The following is an 8,787-nucleotide window of genomic DNA, read 5'->3' on the forward strand; positions in this document are numbered from 1 at the left end:
GCCTAACTTGCGTTCATGCTTAAAGGACGAAAGGCTAACTGGTGTATGTGGTGCCTAATCACGTATTGAAAACCCTAAGTTGATTTTCGCTTAGTAAATTGAAATAGGGTTGGATTAAGTGGTTGACTGTTAGGGACGAATTCTCCATAACCCAGGATAAGAGAGTGGCTTCTGAATCAGAGGAAACAACCCGTTTTTAATATTAGTAGTTTCGTATTCCATTTTATTTGTTCTGCTCTTTAATTACCAAACAGCCAAACCCCCCCCCCCCCCATCGTTACTGTTACTGCAAGTATATTATGAACATTTGGCTTGTCACTGCTCGTTGGGAAACGACCTAGGATCACTTCCTAGTTACTGCATTTTCATGTTTATTTGATTCGGGTACGGCTTCGATCAAATTTGGCGCATTGCCGGGGAGCAGTGTCAAAAGGTTCATAATAGCTAGCTAGTGTTGTGTGTTTAATCCTTTCGTGTTTTATGTTTAATTGTTAGTATTGTGTTAGTATGTGTGTTAGTGTTGATTAGTGTCCTGGTATTTTGTTTAATGTGTGTTCTGTTTCAGTTTTACCATTAAGCGTTTCCCCTGTTTCAGTCTTGGGTGTTTTGCTGTGAAGATTGTGCTTGAAAACAGAGTAGTAGTAGAAATCAACTTGCGGAAAAAGAGAGTAGTAGTAGAAATCAATTAGAGACGGATTTTAGCGACCACCCATGCTGAATTAATTGGGATTTTTTGTTTTAGTAGCTAGGGTTGTTATTTTTGGCTGAATTTTTTTGTGGTAACTTCTTTTAATCCATATTTTGTGGGAAAAATAGCTAGAGCCTTTAGTTTGGTCAGATTTGAAAGTTCCAAAAAACTAGCAAATTTTGTGTTTGTCAAAACTTCAAACGGCCATAACTTTTGCTCCAGTTATCAGAATCGCAATTATTATATATGCATTTGGGGTAGAAAAAAATTTCCTACACCTTGGTAGCCTCCGTAGGCTGGCTGAGGTCTCCATCGTCCAAAAAAAAGCGATTCTGTCAAAAGTTTTTTATTTTTCAAGTTTTATTCACTTATTTTTCTTAACCTACCAATTTTAGCTTTCATAGTTAAACTTTGAATTTTTGTCTGAAATTTTTTGTGCTATCTTCTCATCATTTTATAAGGTTGCTCACAAAATTTCAAGTCATTTGGATATCATTTGAGGGTAGTTGTAGTTCAAACCTACACCTTTATTTACATGACAAGGCAACTAGTTGTGTGCATGCTGAATGTAGTGTATGACTAGAGGCAATCCATCTGACTTACAACCCTTTGATCCTGAGATAGATAGGACATTTCATAGATTAGTTAGGCATCATTTTATACCTTTTGATCATTCTGAGCATTCCATAACTGGTGAATCTGTGCATTCTGTTATTGGTGATTTTGAGCATCCTGATCTTGAGCATTATAATTTTGAGCATTCTGATTCTGAGCATTCTGATTTTGCACATTCTGAGAACATGGCACAACCTCCACCTCGTGAGAGGACTCTAAGGGAAATGGCTGCACCTGATTTCACCTATGAAAGCTTGTGCATCCAATACCATGATGAGGATGTCCCATATGTTCTTAAGACTGGACTGATTCATTTGCTTCCAAAGTTTCATGGCCTTGCAGGTGAAGACCCGCACAAACATTTGAAAGAATTTCACATTGTCTGCTCCACCATGAAACCCCAGATGTCCAAGAGGATCACATATTTCTGAAGGCTTTTCCTCATTCATTAGAGGGAGTGGCAAAGGACTGGCTGTATTACCTTGCTCCAAGGTCCATCACGAGCTGGGATGACCTTAAGAGAGTATTCTTAGAAAAAATTTTCCCTGCTTCCAGGACCACAGCCATCAGGAAGGATATCTCAGGTATTAGACAACTCAGTGGAGAGAGCCTGTATGAGTACTGGGAGAGATTTAAGAAACTATGTGCCAGTTGCCCCCACCATCAGATTTCAGAACAGCTTCTTCTCCAATATTTTTATGAAGGACTCAGTAATATGGAGAGAAGTATGATAGATGCTGCCAGTGGTGGAGCCCTTGGAGACATGACTCCTGCTGAAGCCAGAAATTTAATTGAGAAGATGGCCTCCAACTCCCAGCAGTTTAGCGCCATAAATGATGCCATAGTCATTAGAGGAGTGCATGAGGTAGCTACAAACCCATCTGCATCATCTGAAACTAAGAAGCTTGAAGGCAAACTGGATGCATTGGTCAACTTGGTAACCCAGCTGGCCTTGAATCAGAAATCTGTACCTGTCGCAAGGGTTTGTGGTTTGTGCTCCTCTGCTGACCACCATACAGACCTTTGCCCTTCCATGCAGCAACCTGGAGCAATTGAGCAGCCTGAAGCTTATGCTGCAAATATTTACAATAGACCTCCTCAATCTCAGCAGCAAAATCAACCACAGCAGAGCAATTATGACCTTTCCAGCAACAGATACAACCCTGGATGGAGGAATCACCCTAACCTCAGATGGTCCAGCCCTCAGCAACAACAACAGCAGCCTGCTCCTTCCTTCCAAAATGCTGCTGGCCCAAGCAGACCATGCATTCCTCCACCAATCCAACAACAGCAACAACCCCAGAAACAGCCAACAGTTGAGGCCCCTCCACAACCTTCCCTCGAAGAACTTGTGAGGCAAATGACTATGCAGAACATGCAGTTTCAGCAAGAGACCAGAGCCTCCATTCAGAGCTTAACCAATCAGATGGGACAATTAGCTACTCAATTGAATCAACAACAGTCCCAGAATTCTGACAAGCTGCCTTCTCAAGCTGTCCAAAACCCCAAAAATGTTAGTGCCATTTCATTGAGGTCGGGAAAGCAGTGTCAAGGACCTCAACCCGTAGCACCTTCCTCATCTGCAAATGAACCTGCCAAACTTCACTCTATTCCAGAAAAAGGTGATGACAAAAATCTACCTAACAATTTCTGTGCAGGTGAATCTTCTTCCACAAGTAATTCTAATTTGCAGAAGTAGCACATTCCCCCTCTTCCATTCCCTCCAAGAGCAGTTTCCAACAAAAAAATGGAAGAGGCAGAGAAAGAGATCTTGGAAACGTTTAGAAAAGTAGAGGTAAACATACCTCTGTTGGATGCAATAAAGAAAATTCTAAGATATGCCAAATTCTTGAAGGAGTTGTGCACTAATAAGCGGAAGCTTAAAGGAAGTGAACGAATTAGCATGGGCAGAAATGTCTCCGCATTGATTGGTAAATCTGTTCCTCAAATTCCTGAAAAATGCAAAGATCCAGGTACATTCAGCATACCTTGTATTATAGGGAATAGTAAGTTTGACAATGCCATGCTAGATTTAGGAGCCTCTGTTAGTGTTATGCCTCTGTCGATTTTTAATTCTCTATCTCTAGGTCCCTTGCAGTCAACTGATGTGGTAATTCATTTAGCTAATAGAAGTGTTGCCTATCCTGTTGGTTTCATAGAAGATGTCTTAGTTAGAGTTGGTGAACTGATTTTCCCTGTTGATTTTTATATCTTGAATATGGAAGATGGATTTTCTCAAGGATCAGTTCCCATCATTCTAGGCAGACCCTTTATGAAAACTGCTAGAACTAAGATAGATGTTTATGCAGGCACACTGTCCATGGAGTTTGGTGATATAACTGTTCATTTTAATATTCTGGATGCTATGAAATACCCATCTGAAGATCTTTCTGTATTTCGTGCTGAAATAATTGACCATGTTGTTGATGAATACATGACTGATCTTTATTCTAATCTGCATGCCTCTCACTCTTCATGCATTGAGTCTGAAATTGTACTTGATCATATGTCTGAATTTGATGCTGAGAGTGAATCTGAGAGTGATATTGATTGCATGCCTGGTGGTGGTGTTTTACCTCTTGAGATTGATTTTATAGAGTCAGATAAGACTAACCATGTTTCAGGAAGTACACATACCTCTGACTTTCTTTATAAGGTAAAGGCTGAGAAACCATCTCCTTCTACCACTGTCCAGCCGACCACACCAGAATTGAAGCCTCTGCCATCAAATTTAAAATACGCTTACTTGGATGATAGCAAGAGTTTTCTAGTGATTATATCTGCCTCCCTTGCTGATGAGCAAGAGGAGAAGTTGTTGTCAATTCTCAAGAAGCATAAGAAGGCTATAGGCTGGACCCTGGCGAACATTCCTGGTATTAGCCCATCCACATGTATGCATCGAATAAATTTAGAGGATGGAGCTAAACCAGTAAGACAGCCACAGAGAAGACTCAACCCGGTGATTCTTGATGTAGTGAAGAAGGAGATAACCAAGCTTTTGCAAGCTGGAATCATTTATCCTATCTCCGACAGCCAATGGGTGAGTCCCGTCCAGGTAGTCCCGAAAAAGACTGGCCTCACAGTGATCAGAAATGAGAAGGAGGAGCTGATTCCTACTCGGGTGCAGAACAGTTGGAGAGTCTGCATTGACTATAGGAGGCTGAACCAGGTTACCAAAAAGGACCATTTTCCCCTGCCATTCATTGACCAGATGCTTGAACGCCTGGCAGGTAAATCCCACTACTGTTTCCTTGATGGTTTTTCTGGTTATATGCAAATTACTATTGCTCCTGAGGATCAGGAAAAGACCACATTCACCTGCCCCTTCGGCACTTTTGCTTATAGGAGGATGCCTTTCGGCCTGTGCAATGCCCCTGGTACCTTCCAGCGGTGCATGATTAGTATTTTCAGTGATTTTTTAGAAAATTGCATAGAGGTGTTTATGGATGATTTCACTGTATATGGATCCTCTTTTGATGGTTGTTTGAATAGTTTGGAAAAAGTTTTGAATAGATGCATTGAAACTAACCTTGTTCTAAATTTTGAAAAATGTCATTTTATGGTTGAGCAAGGTATACTTTTAGGCCACATTATTTCCAATAAGGGCATTGAAGTAGATCCTGCAAAAATTTCTGTTATTTCACAATTGCCTTACCCCTCTTGTGTGCGAGAGGTGCGATCTTTTCTTGGTCATGCAGGATTCTACAGGCGCTTTATAAGGGATTTTAGCAAAGTAGCTCTTCCACTGCCCAACTTGTTGCAAAAGGAGGTGGAGTTTGACTTTAATGACAGATGCAAAGAGGCTTTTGATTGCCTCAAAAGAGCGTTGACTACCACCCCCATCATCCAGGCACCCGATTGGACAGCCCCTTTTGAGCTTATGTGTGATGCATCAAATTATGCATTGGGGGCTGTCCTTGCTCAAAAAATTGATAAATTGCCCAGGGTGATATATTATGCTTCTAGGACTTTAGATGCTGCCCAAGCAAATTATACTACTACTGAGAAAGAGCTTCTAGCCATAGTTTTTGCTCTTGAAAAATTTCGATCTTATTTGCTTGGTACTCGCATTATTGTTTATACTGACCATGCAGCTCTAAAGTACTTGTTGAAGAAGGCTGATTCTAAGCCTAGGTTGATCCGATGGATGCTCTGGCTCCAAGAGTTTGACTTGGAGATCCGTGATAGGAGCGGAGCACAAAATCTAGTTGTTGATCATTTGAGTCGGATCGAACGTGTCTCTGATGCAGATTCACCTATTCGGGATGATTTCCCGGATGATCATTTGTATATATTGTATAGTATTTCTGACTCTCTTTCTACTCCCTGGTTTGCTAACATTGTCAATTATTTAGTTGCCTCTGTTTTTCCTCCCTTAGCATCTAAGGCCCAAAAAGATAAGATTAAAAGTGATGCTAAGCATTTTATTTGGGATGACCCCTACTTGTGGAAATTGTGCAGTGATCAGGTCATTAGACGGTGCATTCCAGATCATGAGACTGACTCAGTCCTGCAGTTCTGTCATTCTTCCGCACCGGGAGGTCATCTGGGTGTTCAAATGACAGCTCGCAAAGTGCTTGATTGTGATTTTTATTGGCCCACCATCTTTAAAGATGCGTGGAAGATCTGCAGCACTTGTGAGCAGTGTCAGAGAGCAGGAAATACACTTACATGGCGACAACAAATGCCTCAGCAACCTATGCTATTCTGTGAGGTGTTTGATGTCTGGGGTATAGATTTCATGGGTCCTTTTCCTGTCTCTTTTGGTTATGTTTATATTCTCCTTGCAGTTGATTATGTTTCAAAATGGGTGGAAGCCAAGCCCACTAGAACTAATGATGCTAAAGTTGTCGCAGACTTTGTCAGGTCTAATCTATTTTGCAGGTTTGGAGTACCTAAAGCAATTGTTAGTGATCAAGGAACCCATTTTTGCAACAGGACAATGCATGCCCTGCTTAAAAAGTACGGGGTGGTACACAGGGTATCCACACCATACCACCCCCAGACTAATGGACAGACAGAAATTTCTAACAGGGAAATCAAGAGAATTCTAGAGAAGATTGTGCAGCCAAGCAGGAAAGATTGGAGTACCAGGCTTGATGATGCTCTCTGGGCACATCGGACTGCCTACAAAGCACCCATAGGAATGTCTCCTTATCGGGTTGTCTTTGGAAAGGCATGTCATCTTCCAGTGGAAATTGAGCACAAAGCATACTGGGCAGTGAAGACTTGCAACTTCTCTATGGATCAAGCTGGCGAGGAAAGGAAGTTGCAACTGAGTGAGTTAGATGAAATCCGCCTAGAAGCCTACGAGAATGCCAAGTTCTACAAAGAAAAGACCAAGAAGTTCCATGATAGCATGATAGTTAAAAAAGACTTCGTGGTTGGGCAAAAAGTGTTATTGTATAATTCTAGGCTTGGACTCATGAGTGGTAAGTTGAGGTCTAAGTGGATTGGTCCTTTTGTTGTTACTAATGTTTTTCCTTATGGTACAGTTGAGATCAAAAGCGACTCCACAAACAAGAGCTTCAAGGTCAATGGACATCGACTTAAGCCATTCCTCACGAACCCTTCTTTAGTGGACGTAGTGGTGGAAGAGACTTCCTTACTCCACCCTACTCTTCCTCCACCATGACTTAGGGAGTTTTTCTTTTCCTATCTCCTTCTTTGCTTTTATTACACTTGTCCGATTCTCTTTGATGATTTAATTGTTTTTAATCTTTTAATTGTGCTACATTGAGGACAATGTGTTGTTTAAGTATGGGGGGGGGAGTGTTCTTTGGTTTTGCTAGTTTTGTTGGTTTTGTTAATTTGTTAGTTGTGTTAATTTGTTAATGTTGTTAGTTTCGTCGGATTTTCAGTTTAATATTTTGGGTCAATTTCATGTGCACGTATGACTTTGCATGTTTTTCTTTGAATTATAGGATATGTTCAAGAAATGGGTAATTGTTTTGAAAATAAAAGTTCTTGACATTTTGTGACTTGAAATCCTTGATTCTTCTCTACATGTCATGATAGTTTTGAAAGCTCAATTTGAAAGTGATGATTTTACCTTTGTGAGAATTTGAGCCATCCATCATTATAATCATTTGGTGTGTTTTGCCCCATTGATTGCTTGCACAATAGCCTTGGCTTGATTCTTGTTGATGCGTCCTAATTCACATGCATATTTGGAAATGATTAAGGCAATTTTGTTCTTATAAGCTTCTAGCCAAATGGACTTACCTTGAATTAATTCCCTTGATAGCCCTTTTGAGCCTTGTTTCCCTTTCCTTGTTTTGAAGCTCACTACAAGCCTTAAGTGAAAAACCATGATATTACCATATCCTTAAGGAATTTTGGAGCTTTGGAATTGTTTTGGGAATAAGTGTGGGGGGTTTTTGTTTCATTGGACAACTTGTTTTGTTGGCTATGCTTCATGATGTATTTTGGGCCATACTTGATGTACATTGTATATTGGTTAAATGTTGGACATGCTGAATGAAATGTTGTTTCTCAAAGGCTAAAGAGTAAAAAAAAAAAAAAAATTCGAAAAAAAGAAAAAGAAAAGCAATAAAGTTGAGTGAATAAGATCTTAAATGGCACAAGAATGATGAAACTCTTGGTTCTACTCTTCATGTTTAATTTTTATCTTTACTTCTTTTTATTTATTTTTTTCTTAATATGCACTTATTCCCCTTTGCTCCTCTATTCCTTTGGGATTTAGCCACTTATTCCATATTTCTCCATACCTTGTCCTTGGCCCCATTACAACCTTAAAAGACCTTTTGATCCTCATGTGCTTGTGTTTATGGGTTGATTGCCAATTTTAGAATCTTGCCAAGTTTATGTGGTATTTGCTTTCATGGGTGCTTTGAGGGTAAATAGTAGCCTAGACACTTGAGAGATAGAGTGTATATCTTGTGAGGCTTTATCACTTTTCATTCTTGAGCTGATTAACTATTTTGCCATGATTGGGTTGCTTGGATGATTTTCATGAATGTCTTGACTTTTTGGATCTCCTTATGTTAGATGTTACCCATTCCTTTCATTCCTTGATGTTCATTGAGAAATATGTGAATGTTTTTGTTTGTCTCCCTTTCATATCCTTGGATTTTGTTCTTTGTTTCATTTTGCCCAGGAGTGCAAAAGGCTAAGTATGGGGGGTTTTGATGTGCCATCATTTTCTTCTATTTTCTAAACCCTTTTTGCACCATTTTAATTATTGATTGGTCTTAATTGTCAATTAATTAGGCAGTTTTATTATTTGGGCTCATTTAGCTAATTTGATGTTTTTAATCTAATTTCAGGAATTAATGAAACATTGGGCTTAATCCGGATTTTGGTTGTGGACTTGAAGAGGGCAAATAAAGCAGCGCTTACCTTAGTTAATTTCTAATTAGGAAATTTCGCAATTTTATTTTATGTTGTTCAATGTTTATTTCGTTTTGGGCCAGAGTATTGTAATAGGACCCAGTGACTTTGAGTGACTCTTTTTAAATAGC

The 8,787-nt window shown here is 39.8% G+C and overlaps 1 non-coding gene across 1 annotated transcript; it reads right to left on the minus strand.

Moving 5' to 3' along the window:
- Positions 1 to 1,865: 1,865 nt before the first annotated feature.
- Positions 1,866 to 1,972, minus strand: LOC113001798 (small nucleolar RNA R71). The gene has a single exon (XR_003267284.1). It is a non-coding gene; the product is annotated as a small nucleolar RNA R71 (small nucleolar RNA).
- Positions 1,973 to 8,787: the final 6,815 nt, after the last annotated feature.

Source organism: Glycine max, chromosome 5 (assembly GCF_000004515.6).
Source record: "Glycine max cultivar Williams 82 chromosome 5, Glycine_max_v4.0, whole genome shotgun sequence".
Taxonomy (NCBI): domain Eukaryota; kingdom Viridiplantae; phylum Streptophyta; class Magnoliopsida; order Fabales; family Fabaceae; genus Glycine; species Glycine max.